General features: G+C 46.0%; 1 pseudogene across 1 annotated transcript in view; it reads left to right on the top strand.

Moving 5' to 3' along the window:
* Positions 1-800: 800 nt before the first annotated feature.
* The window catches only part of LOC144764046 (uncharacterized), an 89,246-nt pseudogene continuing 71,835 nt past the window's right edge, over positions 801-18,211 (top strand). The window contains exons 1-2 of the transcript XR_013596302.1: positions 801-873; positions 997-1,054. The product of XR_013596302.1 is annotated as an uncharacterized LOC144764046 (transcript). The remainder of the gene's footprint in view (positions 874-996; positions 1,055-18,211) is intronic.

Below are 18,211 nucleotides of genomic sequence, written 5' to 3'. Positions count from 1 at the left end.
TCGACACAAACAAACTTGGTAGTGCGTAACCTAGAAGCCGTGGGAGCCTCGAGTCAACAACCGGATGAGGCATAGAACACAACACCATCTGTGGCCAGCTCAGTGAGGAGAGCTGCAAACTGCCATACCAGGGACGGTAAATACACACCAGATATCATACCATGGACTGTACCCAATCAGAAGGAGATGCCATATGAGGATGAATGCAGGCAGAGGATACACAGGAAGGGGGGAGAATCCGGAAGAAAGAGTCGAGAGAAGAGAGACGGGGAATGGGGTAGACGTGGTATGGGGAAGAAAGTGGCTAAAGGAAGGAACGGCATTAGAGTGCATAGAAAAAAAAGTACGGCCGGCCAGCCATGATTAATTAGGGGAGGAGAAGCCGCAGAGCGCACGCTGGGCGAAGCCCTTTGATGTGCTGTGCGGCCGTAAATGCAATTAGGAGGGAGGGAGGCTGATGCGGCAGCCTGTGGTTCGACTGCACTTGTTTTTTCAGCCATTTCTTTTTGACTGGACAATCTGATTCCTGCAAACTTATTAAATTATATACTGCAGTTGAAGTCTAAGTACTGTAGTAAACACCATCCCTTGTTTTAGAAAACAGACATGTGTAATGACCTGAGGGCCATCTTATGACAACTCTACACATGTGGACTTTTTACATTTGTTTTCACCACCTGACTTTGCCAGCTGAGTACCGCAGTTTGGCTGTTGTCCACTCTATGTACATTTGGGGATTTTAATAAAATGGATTTGTTTACCGGTAATATAACTATACTTGGTATTCTCCTTGTTTCCATTTTTCTTCAGAGCGGGGCCTCATTACCTGAGCGAGTGCCAGGCGAGGTGAGGCCACTCCCAAGCAGATTTTGGGTGAGTGATTACTTAGAATAAATGCCAATGAGCAATGTCTCGCTGGAGGTTTGATGTAAGCCTACAACTTGTTTCTCTCTTTTACTCCATGTGTGTGTGTATATATGGTTGTGTTTATTTCAGGAGAGGTGCTTTGATATCCATGACACGTGGAGCCACAACTCAACAAACATCTGAGTCGGTAGGTCATCCTTGCATGGTATGTAATTTTTCACTTTACATTTTTTTGAGTACTAGTTGCAGTAGTGTTTTAACCATAGGTCCTGAAGAAAGCCATTCACGGCTGAAACATGTCGACCAGTTAAGATCAGTTAACTTACCATCAGGATAGCAGTATTTGCTGGAATTCTATCCACACTCTGCTTTTTAACCCTTGTCACCATGGTGACCGCCAGAATAAAAGTTACATTCAGGCACCATGTTAGTCAATTTTAATACACTTTTTTCACTAGCACTCACTTTTTGAGCACTGCAACAACCCTGCCCACAGTCTCTACTTTTCTGGCTTTTTTCATCACTGGTGGATCCGGTACTAGTAAATACTCACAATACTGTAAGTGAGTTTACCAGTGGATACCAGTCTGCTATTTCTACATCCCAGATGATGACATTCCGCCAATGGGTGGGCTGATGGGGTTTCTTCTCTCACTGCCTGTTAGTCTTTCTATATATACACACACGGTTCAGAGGAAATTTGACACTTTCCTGTCCACATAGACCAATAGCACCCTCTTGTGTTTTTTGTACTAGTTAGATTTGGGGATATGGTGCTCTTTGGTCAATAATCCTATTTCCCCTATAGACCCCCCTTCATTTCTGTGTTTTTGTTATTTTTATATATAACCTTGTGTGGAGTTTCCTTTGTGGTGGGTCCGGGGTGTTGTTGCTGGGGTGCGTGCGCAAATACTTAACTTACATCGCCTCCAAGTTTAGCCTTGCTGCTCGCGCCACGTTACCTAGAGGGTGAGCAGGGGTTATCTTGGCGTGTAACTCCCTTGCCCTGACTTGGGAGTGGTGGTCTCTGACTGACTTTGCCGAAAGCCCTGGCCAGCCAGGGATCCCATTTCTAACACCGGGTCTACCGCCTATCGACCTTTGGGCTAGCCGTATTTCACCCTCACCTCCTGATAGTAGAGTGATACATCCCCTTCACATCTGAGGGCTCTTCACCTCCAGTTCTAAGAGGCCGAGTAGTATTCATACCAGCACACCACCTCTTCACAAAAACTGTTCAACCAGGCCCACCAGGAAGATCCACCGTTCACTGCTCCCCCCTTGATCCTCGGGAAGGAACCACTATAAGTCACAGCATGGTTCATTTATCCACAGTTTTAGGGGCCCCCATCGTCTCTACGCAGGCCTAACAGACCGGTTACCATACTCCAGGAGACCTCCCCTATGTGCACGGGTAGGTATCCACACAGCTATTTTCTGCCAGGAATGGTTATCAGGCTCCACCTTGACCTCCTCTGGTCAGCCCGCACCTTAGTGGCAGGCCACCTCCCGTGGCTCCATGCTACTTCAGCCTGGATTCCAAAACCTCCTGTTGGGCGGTATCTTATCTTCCCGGGGTGTTTCATCCAGCTACTACCCAGGATTTACACCCAGGCCTCTCTACTGGGCCCCTTTCATGTTGCGGCAAGGCGATCCGGCCTCCCGAGATCGGAGCGTCACTACGCCTCCATCTGTCTCACTGTCCAAGGGAGGGGTGGGCCGAATGCAGCCCCCCCCCCACAGCATACACTTGTGGCGCTGTACCTCCAGCCTCCTGGTCCGGCCCCAGTCACTCCTCACTTCATGCGAGACAGGCAGATTCCAGGGCTCCGCTAGGCCCAAAGGCCGAGGCCTTGAATTATAGCCGCTGCCAGCGCCTCTGGCAGGATTGCGCCGCACCCCAAGAGCGCCTCCTACCGCCATTGCTCAAGCTCCACCGCACCTCCCTGCCCACCAGTAACGCTCTGGCGGGTCGCAGCACCGCAGAGGGGCACGAGATATCCCACCCGGTGGCCACAGTCAGCCGACTCAGGCCAGGGCCGCCATTTTCTGTGAACGGAGCTTCTAGGCTCAGGCTTCGTCTGCCAGCCACCACGCATCAGGGGGCAAATCTGCTTCTGAGATACAGAAGGGGGGTCTGAGATGCTATGCCCCCAGCCTCCAGCTCTCTGCACTCAGTTTCGGATGGATTAAAGGTCGATAAACAGCCATGGAAGGGCCGGAGCACGCTTTGGCAGCAGTCATCGCTGTAGGCTGCAAGCCACGCCCCCTAACCTCTCCTCTTTAAAAGCCACTTTTAAGGATGCAATAGATGATGCAATTGATTCAAGCATGTTGTACTGGAAAGTTCAAGCTCAAATGTGATGGATATGCAAAAATAGACCAAAAAGAGTATGTGGTATGCAATGGACTGCAAAATGGTAGTAGTGCACATCAATCACTGTAAGTCAAGTGCGAACACATGTCCTATCCTCACCACTGACAACCAATATTAGAAAGGGGGGACTCTAGTTGTCAATGGTTTGCACCTTGTCCAAGTAGGAACCCTTCCTTCTAATCAGGACAAGAGAGTTACACTCCTAAAATAACCCCTGCTCACCCCCTTGCTAGCTTGGCATGAGCAGTCAAACTTATCTTAGAGGCAGTGTGTAAAGCATTTGCACATAACCTAAAGTAATAATGTGTAAGCACTAGAAAAGGACACCACAGCAGTTTAGAAAAATATCCAATATTAAATAAATACTCAAAACAAGACCAAAAACTATAAAAATCCACAGTGCAGTTCTTAGAAATCTTCAGTTATCATCATAACCCTGAAATAAAGTTCCTTGAAGTTGATGGCTCCATCCAGGGCTATCACGGTGTCGTGAAGAAACAAACCCAAACAGTTCTGGCTGAACGCGGCGTTGAAGGTCAGCTACGGTGTCTGGGAGACCTGCAAAACAGTACCTTTAGAAGGGCATTGGCAACCTCTTGTTAAGCTTCCAAAAGCACGGCGTCCTCAGGCATTGGTTCCAGAGGTCAGGTCAGGAGTCGTCGGGCCCTTGAAGATACACGCATTGCAGATTCAACTCCTCGCGGTTGAAGTCAGGAGCGGTAGCGTCTTTGGGCGTCCGGTGCAGCGGTGTGAAATGCAGTGGCGTACGATGCCCTTAGGTTGGAGTCCGAGCAGCTTCTGGATGGTGGCATCAGACGGGGGCCTCCACGGACCTCATCCTCCTCGGGAATCTGAACTTCCACCTCGAGAACAAAGACGACCCCCACTCCACCACCCTTATTGACAACCTAGCCAACCTCGGACTCAGACAACTCGTTACAACACCCACCCACTCCGCCGGTCACACGCTTGACGCCATCTTCTCCGCAATCCCCAACATCTCCTTCAACCATACCACCGAACTCCACAACCAAGCACAGCACAACCAAGCACAGCATAACCAAGCATAGCGTAATAAAGCACAACAAAACATAGCATAACAAAACATAGCATAACAAAAAATAGCATAACAAAAAATAGCATAACAAAACACAACAAAACATAGCATAGCATAACAAAACATAGCATAGCATAACAAAACATAGCATAGCATAACAAAACATAGCATAGCATAACAAAACACAGCATAGCATAACAAAATACAGCATAGCATAGCATAACAAAACACAACATAGCATAGCATAACAAAACACAACATAGCATAGCATAACAAAACACAACATAGCATAGGATAGCAAAACTAAACAGAGCATAGCATAACAAAACAAAGCACAGGATAGCAAAACAAAACATAGCCTAACCAAACATGGCATAACAAAACATGGCATAACAAAACATAGCATAGCAAAACATATAATAGCATAGCAAAACATAGCATATCAAACACAACAAAACATAGCATAGCAAAACAAAGCATAGCATAGCAAAACATAGCATAGCATAACAAAGCATAACAAAGCATAGCATAGCATAACAAAACATAGCATAGCATAACAAAACATAGCATAACAAAACATAGCATAACAAAACATAGCATAACAAACATAGCATAGCAAAACAAAGCATAGCAAAACAAAGCATAGCATAGCAAAACAAAACAACACAACATAGCATAGCATAACAAAGCATATCATAACAAACACAACAAAGCATTGCATAGCATAACAAAACAAAGCATAGGATAGCAAAAAAACATAGCATAGCATAACAAAACAAAGCATAGAATAGCAAAACAAAACATTGCATAGCATAACAAAACATAGCATAACATAACAAAACATAGCATAGCATAACAAAACAAAACATATCATAGCCTGGCAAAACATAGCATACCAAACACAACAAAACATAGCATAACAAAACATAGAAAAACAAAGCATAACACACACAACCACACAAACACAACCACACAGACACAACCACGCACACAGAACCACAACCACACACACAACCACAACCACACACACAACTATCTATCTATCTATCTATCGCCCTCACTCTGTCTATCGATCTATCGCCCTCACTCTATCTGTCTATCGATCTATCGCCCTCACTCTGTCTATCTATCGCCCTCACTCTATCTATCGGCCTCAGTCTATCTATCTAATCGCCCTCACTCTATCTGTCTATCTCTCGCCCTCACTCTATCTATCGGCCTCACTCTATCTAATCGCCCTCACTCTATCTATCTATCGCCTTCACTCTATCTATCGCCCTCACTCTATCTATCGCCCTCACTCTATCTATCGCCCTCACTCTATCTATCGCCCTCACTCTATCTATCGCCCTAACTCTATCTATCTATCTATCGCCCTCACTCTATTTATCTAATCGCCCTCACTCTATCTATCTATCAATCTATCAATCTATCTATTGCCCTCACTCTATCTATCTATCTATCGCCCTCACTCTATCGCCCTCACTCTATCTATCTATCGCCCTCACTCTATCTATCTTTCTATCTATCTATCGCCCTCATTCTATCTATTTATTTAGATACTGATCGCCATCACTCTATCTATCTGTCTAGCTATCTATCGCCCTCACTCCTATCTATCTATCTATCTATCTATCTATCTATCTATCTATCTATCTATCTATCTATCTATCTATCTCGCTCACTCAATCTCTCTATCGCCCTCTATCTATCGCCCTCCCTCTATCTATCTATCGCCCTCACTCTATCGCATCACCACAGCATCACTCAGCACCACCACAGCATCACTAAGGGGCACAACAACATCACTATGCGCTACCACAGGATCATTGAATGCCACAGCATCACTAGTCGCCACCACAACATCTCTCAGCCCCACCACAGCATCAATCTGTGCAACCATTTACCAACAACTGGGTCAAATATGATCTCTCAATGTTTCAAGCTTTATTACAAATGCCACAAAAAGAGGTTAGTATTTCACTTCTGTTCTTGGATTTTCGTCACAATAAAATACACTGAACATATTACAAAAAGTTATTTACAAAAGTTTAAGCTATTGCCATTATAAATTACAATAACTTTTATTTAAGTATTAATTATTAAAAAAATTAAAAGCCATTGTTATTTGTAATATCAATAAATCTAAGTCACGTGAATACAACACATATTGCATTACAAATGCTATAGGTGTCACAAGTTATAACTATTGGCATTGTAAATGACAAAGCTATTATTTTTGCTATTTTCAAAACCAACACATATATAAAAAATGTGTCATTTACAATACCAATAGCTCAAACTTTCCTAATGCGAGACCTTATGCATTGCAAATGCTTGTCTGTATTTGGCATTTAGTCGGTTTATTGGAAGTAAACCAAGACTCTTGCCTCAGAATGTATTTATTGTTGAAGTGAATGCTTACAAATTAAATCCTCGTTTCCCTGTGACTTAGGAATATAAGGTCACCTCCCTGGGCACCATAGAGATGTATGAGTGGGAGTCCCACAGGTGAGGGCCAGTCTCTCCCCTGAAAGTGTAGTTATCCTCTTCTCCACCGGATGTGATTTCACGCTATAGATTAGTGATGTCAATGATATTTTGAAACCCTGAACGCCAGATCTCTGCAACCCGCCCTTTCACCGCTTGCCTCTCCATTCAGATCCTCCTAGTTATCAAGCCAGATAGACATCCACCCATTCATCCACCACCATTTCACTCATCCTTTCATCCACACAACCACCTTTCCATCCACCACGCATAGAATCACATACATCCACCTATTCAGCTCCCCGCCCACCTGCCCAGGTATCACATCCCCTACCCAGGCGTCCTTAAACGAGAGAAAAGCTCCAAGTGTCAGGCATTTGGTTGTAGAAGTTACTCGTGGGGGAAGGGGCCTAAGCACTTTGAGCCCAATGGGCGTTGCACAGCGTGTGGTTGTGTTTAGTGCACGACCAGCACGTGCCGTGTGCACGTGGCTTGTGTTTTGGGAGGTCAGGCTGTGGATGGGGAGGGGGTGGCCCCCAGCTGTTCCTGGGACTTCAACCGCTGCCGTGGGGAGTTTCAAATCAAAGAACATATTATATAGTGCGCATGCGTGCAAGGACACGCATGCGCACTAAAACGGCAGAACACCGGGGAGCTTAAAAATACCTGTATGAAGCCAAAAGTACATTGTGCGGTTGCGTAGGATAGTGCGCATGCGCACACACGAGGGGGGAGCGCATACAGACGGGGAGCAGGGAACCACGGAAAACCGGCACGTTTGTGAGACAAACGTATGCGTGGCTACTGTCACGTGGATCCCAATAACCGTTTTAGCCTTGTTGTGAAGGACGCGATACTCTAGCCCTTACGCGTTGTGCAAGAGCAGAGACTACTTTGGCATCCATCTTTGTGAGGGAGGCGGCCTGTTATTTCGGTGAGAAGACCAACCTTTCAGCGGCCATCTTTTTGTGTGACGCCTGCCTCCCCGGCCGCCATCTTAGCATGAGGAGCGCGGCCGCTCATCTACCACCCAAGAAGCCATTGTTATGCGGGGCGTGCGACGCTGCGACCGGTTACCGTTAGACAGAAATGAAGGACTTCGACATCATATCAGATAAATGCGCCGGTTATGGGCGCTCCTGGAAACGCACGCACGTGAGTGTGGACTATCTGTGGATCAGGCTTCATGGGGGTATAAATGGGGAAGTGGGGGTGATAAAGATAAGAGATGAAAAGTGACTCCCGGTTCTCTTCTCCTGTGACGATCTGCTGTTCTCTTCCACCCCGCCTACATCTTTAACTCCCTGTTCTCTTCTCATGTGCTGATCTGCAGCTCTCATCCACCCACCCCCTTCTTTAACTTCCTGTTCTCTTCTCTCGTGCTGATCTGCTGTTCTCTTCCACCCCACCTCCTTCTCTTCTCCCGTGCTGTTCTGCTGCTCTCTTCCACCCCACCTCCTTCTTTAACTCCCTGTTCTCTTCTGCTGTGCTAATCTACTGCTCTCTTCCACCTCACCTCCTTCTCTAACTCCCTGTTCTCTTCTCTTCTCCTGTGCTGATCTGTTGCTCTCTTCCACCTCACCTCCTTCTCTAACTCCCTGTTCTCTTCTCTTCTCCTGTGCTGATCTGCTGCTCTCTTCCACCCCACCTCCTTCTTTAACTCCCTGGTCTCTTCTCCTGCGCTGATCTGCTGCTCTCTTCCACCCGCCTCCTTCTTTAACTCCCTGGTCTCTTCTCCTGTGCTGATCTGCTGCTCTCATCCACCCCACCTCCTTCTTTAACTCCCTGGTCTCTTCTCCTGCGCTGATCTGCTGCTCTCTTCCACCCGCCTCCTTCTCTAACTCCCTGTTCTCTTCTCTTCTCCTGTGCTGATCTGTTGCTCTCTTCCACCTCGCCTCCTCCTTTAACTCCCTGTTAACTTCTGCTGATCTGCTACTCTCTTCCACCCACCTCCTTCTTTAACTCCATGTTCTCTTATGCTGTGCTGATCTGTTCCTCTCTTCCACCCGCCTCCTTCTCTAACTCCCTGTTCTCTTCTCCTGTGCTGATATGCTGTTCTCTTCCAACCGCCTCTTTCTCTAACTCCCTGTTCTCTTCTCCTGTGCTGATATGCTGTTCTCTTCCAACCGCCTCTTTCTCTAACTCCCTGTTCTCTTCTCAAGAGCTGATCTACTGCTCTCGTCCACCCGCCTTCTTCTTTAACTACGTTCTCTTCTGCTGTGCTGTTATGCTGCTCTCTCCCACCCACCTCCTTCTCCAACTCCCTGTTCACTTCTCTTCTCCAAGGCTGATCTGCTGCTATCTTCAACCCGCCTCCTTCTCTGCCTCCCTGTTCTCTTCTCCCGTGCTATTCTGCTGCTCTCTTCCACCCCACCTCCTTCTTTAACTCCCTGTTCTCTTCTCCTTTGCTGATCTGCTGCTCTCTTCCACCCCACCTCCTTCTTCAACTCCCTGTTCTCTTCTCATGTGCTGATCTGCGGCTCTCATCCACCCACCTCCTTCTTTAACTACCTGTTCTCTTCTCTCTTGCTGATCTGCTGTTCTCTTCCACCCCACCTCCTTCTCTACCTCCCTGTTCGCTTCTCCCGTGCTGATTTGCTGTTCCTTTCCACCGCCTCCTTCTCTAACTCCCTGTTTTCTTCTCCCGTGTTGATCTGCTGCTCTCTTCCAACTGCCTCCTTCTTTAACTCCCTGTTCTCTTCTGCTGTGCTGATCTGCTGCTCTCTTCCACATGCATCCTTCTCTAACCGCGCACACACACATACAACTACACACACAACACCACACACACAATCGCACACATAACCACATACACAACCACACACACAATCACACCCAACCACACACACACAACCACACATACAACTACACACACATACAACCACACGTACAAACACACACACACACACACAACCACACACATCTATCTATCGCCCTCACTCTATCTATCTATCGCCCTAACTCTATCTGTCGCCCTCACTCTATCTATCCGTCACCCTCACTCTATCTGTCGCACTCACTCTGTCTGTCGCCCTCACTCTATCTGTCTCCATCACTCTATCTATCTGTCGCCCTCACTCTATCTATCTGTCGCCCTCACTCTATCTATCTATCGCCCTCACTCTATCTATCGCCCTCACTCACTCTATCTATCTATGGCCCTCATTCTATCTAACTATCTATTGGCCTCACTCTATCTATCTATCATCCTCACTCTATCTATCTATCTATCTATCTATCTATCTATCTATCTATCTATCTATCTATCTATCTATCTATCTATCTATCTATCTATCTATCTATCTATCGCCCTCACTCTATCTATCTATGTATCGCCCTCACTCTATCTATTGCCCTCACTCTATCGCCCTCACTCTATCTATCTATCTCACTCTATCTATCTATCTATCTCTCTATCGCCCTCACTCTATCTATCTCATTCTGTACTCCACCACTTGGTCTTCTAAAAGTACAGCCCTGCCATCTTACATGCCTTCTCCAAAGGTGCCAGGATACAGGAATCCTGCAATGATCTATCATCTCCAATGTTGCCTTCAGAGGTTTCTGGGAGAGGGGATCTTTTAAGTGGATGCAGTTTGTTTTTATACCTGACCCACTCCACAGTGTCAGAAATGAGGCCAAATTAAATGCAGGGGTGCAGGTTGTCAGCTGGTCGCCATGCCTGCTTCCAGCAGGCAGGTCATAGCTGCTGAGTCCGCCAGTGGTGCCAGTCAGCAGTTATTATGGACTGCATGGCCATACGATGGGGGTTTCAGGCCAGTGGTGGATTGGATATGTGTATAGCCGTGCTGTCCTTGTGGTCCTGTCTTTTGCTGTGCTCTGCCTGTTTAGCAGAACACAGCACCACTGTTTGTAGATGGACATTTCTGAGAGTTTTCATTTCTATTACCTACAAACATAGCACCTATATTAGTAGACTGCAAGTACAACCCCTGAGTTTGGTTGTGCTATTGAATGGTCAAAGATCCTCTGTTCAATGGTACTCATTTTATCGACCTTAGAAGGATGAAAAGCTATGTAAACTCATGTGGAATGAAACAAGTGAACATGTGAGTATAGGAGAGCAAACACAGATCCTTGGAGTAGGCACATTAGTTCCTTTGGCCACCAGTGTAATACATACCTGTTACCATACCACATGTCCCAGTAAGATAACGGTGTTCGGACAGTGTAGTGACACACACAGTAGAGTGTTTTACTGCTACTGCCTGTCTTCAGAGCAGCCTGTGACCGAAAAGGGGGCTCTCTGTAAGCTCACTGACTCCTAGCAGTCACTGCAAACCATCCCGAGTGCTCGGGTGGCAGCTATATCAGCTATATAAATATTCCATTGCCACTAGTTGACCCCGTAATACTCCGGTCCTAATGGAGCAGAGCCTTTGAAAGTCAGCAGGATAGTATGATATTGACAGAGCTCTCCCTGCCAGTGCACCTCCCTGAGCCCGGTGCAGCTGACCTGCTGTGGCTGCCATTAATAAATACAATTGATGCCTCATCGTTCTGAGCTGCCTGTGCCCTCTGCCTTTAGTTTACTGTGTCGCTGAACTGTGCAGCCGCTGCCTGGCTCCCTTCTGCTCTGTTTTCAGCTGCATGCCTTGGCTGGCAGCTATGGGGTTAACGCTGCTCAAGCAGGAGTAGTGTTCGCCGCCGGATCTTGAAAGCGCGTGCGTGCAAAAACACGCATGCGCACTAAACGGCCAGCAGAGTGGGGAGCTTCAAAATACAGGCAGCCAAGACATGGGCTTTCCACGCATGCGCATAATTATGCGCATGCGTGGAAACGCGGGGGGTGTAAAGACAGATGGGGTGGCTCTATCGATAGTACACCGGTGTACTATCGATAGAGCCACCCCATCTGGCTTTACACCCCCCGCGTTTCCACGCATGCGCATAATTATGCGCATGCGTGGAAACCCCATGTCTTGGCTGCATGTATTTTGAAGCTCCCCACTCTACTGCCCGTGTACTGCGCATGCGTGTGATTACACGCATGCGCTTTCAAGATCCAGCGACGAACACTCCTCCTGCTCGAGCAGCGATAACCCCATCGCTGCCAGCCAAGGCTGCCGCTGAAAACAGAGCAGAAGGGAGCCAGGCAGCGGCTGCACAGCTCTCAGACACAGTAAAATAAAGGCAGAGATCACAGGCAGCTCAGAACGATTAAAGCATTAATTGTATTTATTAATAGCAGCCACAGCAGGTCAGCTGCACCGGGCTCAGGGAGGTGCACTGGCAGGGAGAGCTCTGTCAATATCTAGTTCATAAGCTTTTATTCGATTTGCACATACAAATCATACAAGCATAATAAAATACATAGTTCATAATATTAATATACAGTATTCACACAGATAATACAAAAAGGAGAGTAGGAGACATATGAAAAAAGCTAGTGGGCAACAGTTAAAAAAGTTTTTTTTTTTTTTAAAACAACTGACTAATACAACGATATAAAATGTTCATATGTGTACAGACAGGAAATCAAAAGATTTATCATAACAAGTAGAGTTTCCTGGCAGCTGTACTTTCCGGCATAACAAATCTGGGCCACTTGGTCTGGCATGGAAGGGTAAGTTTAGAGTAAAAAGAGGGACCATATAATACATGCTGTGGACATCGACATATAAAATTATTCCATATTTACAAAACTGTTTTAAAACTTTTGTGTACAGACAGGGATGTATAAGGTAATAGCAACACTATACAATTCCTGGCAGCTGTACATCTCAAGTACAGACAGGTAAGTATAAGAAAATTTACAGTACTATACTTTTCCTGGCAGCTGTACATTTCAAAATATAAGTAGCCAAAAAGAAACAAATATCCTCATTCTCCAATGAGGATAGTAGTGTCAGTGCAGTCTTTGTGGAACGGGTATTGTACTTTATAAAAATAGGCTTGAGGTATTTTACCCTAAGGAAATGGAAAAATTTACAAAAAAGTAAAAATTGGCAGCAACTCTGGCGTGAAGTACTATCACACGGACCGGGTGTCTCAGATCTAACTTTCTGGTTTGGGAACGCAACAAGATGGTGGACAATACCCAGTCTGACACGGGTTAATACAAATTGGTGAGAGGGACGAGTCACGTTCACAAGGTAAGATTGAAGCCCCGGAGTTAGTTTCAGGTCCTTATAAAACTTTACGGTGGCTAGCTTACCGTATACTTTATCTCGCTCTGCCTTTTTGAAGTTTAAGAACGTGGACTTAATTTCTTTTTTAGGGATAGAGACTGCTTGCTCAGGATCAAGTAACACATCAATATTAAATAAAAAGTGATACCAGAAATGAATGTATCTCAACCACTGTATACGTGAATAGTGGTCCAAACCTATACAGTCAAGAATAATATCTTGAGTGAATCGAGTCTCTGGCTTAGCCCAAATAGAACGCCACAGTAAGAGTGGCCGAACGGCTGCTAAGTCAGATATAAACTCGATTCCAACCTCATCATGAATCAATTGAGTAGAGGCGGAGGGAGGGACACATAACAATCTCTTTAAAAACTTATTTTCATCCATTTGAAGGGATGGGCCTTCACTGTGGCCCCATACACCAGCCCCGTACAGTGCAGAAGAGACACAACGAACTTTGTATATATTAATCATGTCTGGGATGCTTCTCGAACCAAGTTTAGTGGCAAATCGGAATATGCTGCTGGTGGTCCGTAGCATTTTCAGTCTGATGGTATCAAATTCAGAAATCCAAGTCTCACTGTTGTTATATGTGATTCCCAAATAGCAAAAAGTTTTAACATGTGTCATTTTATCTTTGTCCAGGAAGAAAGTATACTTCGTCTTTTTTGCCGCCTGGCCGCATGACATGACATACGTCTTAGATTTATTCACACAGAGCCTCCTTTTTTGAATAAACAACATAAAACTATCGATTAAACGCTGGAGGCCAATCTGTGTGCGAGATAAAAGAACAGCGCCGTCCGCATAAAGTAAAAGTGGGACAGGTTTTCCTCCAATCAAAGGGGCGTCTGCTGGAATGTCAACCAGGGTACGGTCAACTCCATTAATGAAGAGGGAAAATAAAAGAGGGGCCAAAACACATCCCTGGCGGATGCCCCGTGAGACTTTGAAGAAAGGGGTGCATTCGCCTAGGGTACCATAGCGGACTTTACAGGAGAGTTTTTCATAAAGTCTGGCTAAAAAATGGACAATTTCCCTCGGTGCCCCAGAGTCTAGCAAAACCTCCCAAAGAATAGCATGGTTAACTAAATCAAACGCGCTGCTCAAATCAGCAAAACATAAAAAAAGGTTACCATTTTTGGCCACAGTATATTTGTTGATTAAAAGGTCCAGATTTACACATTGTTCCGAAGTGCCCATGCCTTTCCGGAAACCATATTGAACTCTAGTTAAAATATTTGATTCAGTTGCCCAAGTTTCTAACCTTTTAAGCAGAATCCTACTCATAACCTTTACTGAGGCATCCAACAAAGATATCGGCCGGTAATTGGAGGCCTCGGATTTGCTACCTTTCTTGTGTAGGGGAATAATAACAGATTGGCCCCAGGAGGGAGGGAAATTAGCTTCTGCCGCGCAGTTAAAGATCCTCACCAGAATGGGGACCCACAAATACGGTTCAGCTTTTAATAGGTCAAGCGGGACCCCATCGGGGCCTGGAGCTTTTCCTCCTTTGCTATCGGAGAGCCCTTCATGACCTTCTTCTAGTGTTACTCCCAAAGGGAGGGGTGGCCAAGATGTAGTCTCAAAAGACGGTGACTCGAGGGGTAACCCTTCTGGGTTGAAAATGTTGGAAAAGTGGATAATCCAATCGTTGCATGCAACATAAGATGTTAATTCCGGAGTGCCGTCTTTGTTGAGAAAAGGGCAATTAATTGTTTCCCAATACAGTTTGCAGTTTTTAGTCACGGCTGCTTCCTTTAGCTTGTCCCAAGCCTCACTCTGTAAGACCTTTTTCCTGTTGTTAATTGCCGTTTTATAGTTGGACCTAAGTTGTTTTATTCCCTCGCTATCGCGTGGTTTAGTGCCTAATGTCTTCTTAAGTTCCCGGAGGGCAAGTATACAGGGTTTGTCAAACCACCCCTGCTTCAGACCTCTGTTGGATGCCGGGGCCCTAGTAAAAATACCTTCAATAATACTATTGATGGTAATAAAATGTGACAATAGGGAATCAGGGTTAATTTCATTATTTAGACAGGAACTAATTTGAGTTTTACAGCTGGTTATAACCTCCTTCTGTTTGGCCTTGGAGTTAATTCCAGTCCATCTGATCCTTAGACCGTTCGGTCTAATGGGTACTAGGTCGGTAGAACACTGTTCACCTGACACTAAGGAAGTACCATGCCCTAGGAGGGTGATACAAATGCTGTTATGGTCACTGAGACTTTCTTCTTTAACATATAAATTGGAAAAGTCTCCACTACTAGACAACAGAATATGATCTATAAATGACCCCGCATCCCTTCCCATAAAGGTAGGACACGTAACTGCCTGGATGTTTTTGTTACAGTTTAACAGGGTCAGGTCTAGCGTGGTTAACATATTGTTTAATATAGAACCATAGTTACAGTGTGGAAAGTGGAGGAAATCCTCCCTCTCTCCCAATCCCCCCCATTGGTTATGCATAGCTGTTCCAAGACCACAAGGGTTCCCATTGGACAAATAACAAGGCTGTAGGTTAAAGTCCCCTGCCCAAATAACCTCTGCCTTTCTTTTCGAAATTCCCACAACCCTAACGATTTCTTTTTCAAGGGGTGGTAAAATATCTCCTCTGGTGGCATCGAAGATATTGTTGTAAAAGTTTACTATAACTAGATCAATACCTTTTCTGCACTCAACCCTCACTACCTGGCTGTGGGAGCCAACTGTCGTACTGCTTCTAACTATACAGTTACTCAACTTATTGGACAGGAGCAACAGGAGGCCCCCCTTGGCCCTGCCTGAGCTGGATTTAATAGCTTTAAGGCAATGCGATGAGTATCCTTCGATGTTAATATGGTCCAGACACCAGGTTTCCTGGAGTAGGATTAAATCAAATCCCTCCCCAATAAACCTGGACCAAAAGGGTGAATCTATTTTTCTAGCAATGCCAGCGATGTTCCAGGAAATAAGAGTAAGACCAACAGGCTTACTTGTGTCACCGGTAGCCGTCTCCGGCTGGGTAGCACAAGATAAGATTGGACTGACTTCCTGAATGCTTACAACTGGGCCTGGTCTAGGGGCGTCAGTAGATATACTCGCATCAGGACTGTTACAATAGGCTCCTTTACAAGAATGAGTATTTGGAGTGATACTAGTATGGTTATATAAAGGGGAGGAATCTGTGGGACTTCCCTCTTTTTCCATAACATATCGTCTGCCCGCCAAATCAGCAATGGGTATGCAGACCGGCGTACAAATTGCTGAAGCTTTGTCCTTAACAGATAACTGGTGATCATAGGGTAACCCAAGCTGCTTGGTAACAGGCTGACTAGGGAGTAATGGAGCACTATGTCAGTCAACCATCTCCAGACAGTCATACCTGTTGCTAGTATGAATGCCTTGCCATCCGTTCCCCGTGGATTGACCTTTATTGGGATACCAGGGACGCGATGGCCAGTCCCTATTCCTGTTCTTTTGTGTCAACCAGGGGCCACCATAATTCCAGGGTTGTTCATGGGGGATTACCCAATTGGGAGCTAGTATTGGAGCATGAAAATTTAATAATGGTGGATAGAAAAACGAGAGCCTATGGGTATCAATTCCTCCTTTCTTCTCCAGCTCTGGCCAAGAACAGATATGATTCACCGAGGATGCGTCTACGCAAGTGACAATGACGCAATCCCCCTGAATACTCTTAGGACTTGCCCCCACCCATGGAACCCTACGGACAGAAGATATTCTGCAGGTATTAGCAGGCTGTAATGGCCTGTTGATGCTAAGCCATTGAAGGATTTTATTCAAAAGGGACCAGGAAGGTTCATCGTTACCTGCTGGGAGTTCCGGGACTCCCGTTAGGATTACCGTGAATGGAGAAACCTCCGGTGGAAGATGTACCGGACTTTTTGGCCTGGGCCCCCTCTTGGCATCTGTATGGTGTGGTTTTTGAGTGACCACGGGTTTATCTTGGGGCAGCTGCAGTGACCCCTGTGCTATGGTGACATTAGCAACTGGGGGTATAACTGCAGGGGTAGATTGAATAGAGTTTTGCTGACTAGTTGTAAGTGGCTGAGATAAAGGCTGTGGTATAGGTGTAGCGTTAGATTTAGAAAGTACACTCTTATTCGGGGCAGAGACTAAGGTAGTGGTGGAAAGCTCGTTAGTTTTTGCCTGTGCCATGGATGTAACCAGCGGTCTGGATAAATTAACCGGAGTGGACCCTAAGCTAGTTGTAGTTGGTACCCCTCCTGTTTTAATAATACCCACCCCGGACTGATTGGGTATTTTGGAGAGGAGAGTAGCAAGTTGCTTTTCTATTGCCATAATGCTCTTCTCTAAAGGTTGAAGATGGTGTTTTAATAGATCCCTGAAACTAGCAAGGAGTTGTGATGTGTCACTGTCTGGCGGGCTGGATTCACCTTCCGAAACATTAACTAAATTAGAACCTTGTGGGGCTTGTAGGACCGATGCTACGGAGTTATTACTGAGAAGGGCAGTTTTAGATGGTGGGACACTAGGCCCATTATTAATGCTGATGATATTGGGGTTTGATTTAGTACTCCCCTTCTTATACTCATCAGGCTGCTTCGGAACAGCACCTTCTCTGACCCCTCTTAGCTTATTGACCTGTGCTAGATCCTGAGCCGGATCTTCAGATAGAATATGCTCAAGGTCAGGAGTTGTCTCGAGATTCTCCGTTAGGTCCAGTTCCGATGACAAGTTGGTAGCTGATAAATCTACTGCACTAGGGATAGAATGTACTTGTGCTGTGGTGCCGGATTGTATTAAAATAGGAATTGGGGTAACTGATGGTAACGGTGTTAGGGCAGTCGCTATAAGGCCCAGAGAGGATCTCCGGGCAATCGCAAGGTCCTGAGAGACCCTTCGTTCTAAAACAGCGATATTCTGATTAATGGCCTCAGTTGTTTTAGAGATGAATAAATCGATAGGGCCAGTAAATGAAGCAGCTTTAGAGGCGGTTTTACTTCTTGTGCCCCTAGTCATGATTATAACAATTTTGTTCTCCTAGTTGAACAATCAAAAGACCAAAGTCAATAGATGGAAGACAGTACCTTTGGGGCTCAGCCCGGGGAGTGAGACGAAAGGGGGGTGGCCCAGCCCAGCCTGGATCTGTCTGGAACGGGCTGAAACGGGCCCGCCCTTGGCCCGGGCTTCTCCCGGCGTCCCGCGAGACGGGGGTTACAGCAGCTTTATGCGCCGCCTGGCGCGTGATTGACGCAGGAAGCGTCTCCGAGGATGCTGGGAGTTGTAGTGCGGTAGGAGCAACCA

This window comes from Lissotriton helveticus, chromosome 6 (assembly GCF_964261635.1).
Source record: "Lissotriton helveticus chromosome 6, aLisHel1.1, whole genome shotgun sequence".
In the NCBI taxonomy this organism is placed as follows: domain Eukaryota; kingdom Metazoa; phylum Chordata; class Amphibia; order Caudata; family Salamandridae; genus Lissotriton; species Lissotriton helveticus.
The sequence above is the reverse complement of the archived record's forward strand: the minus strand, read 5'-3'. Positions and strand labels throughout refer to the sequence as shown.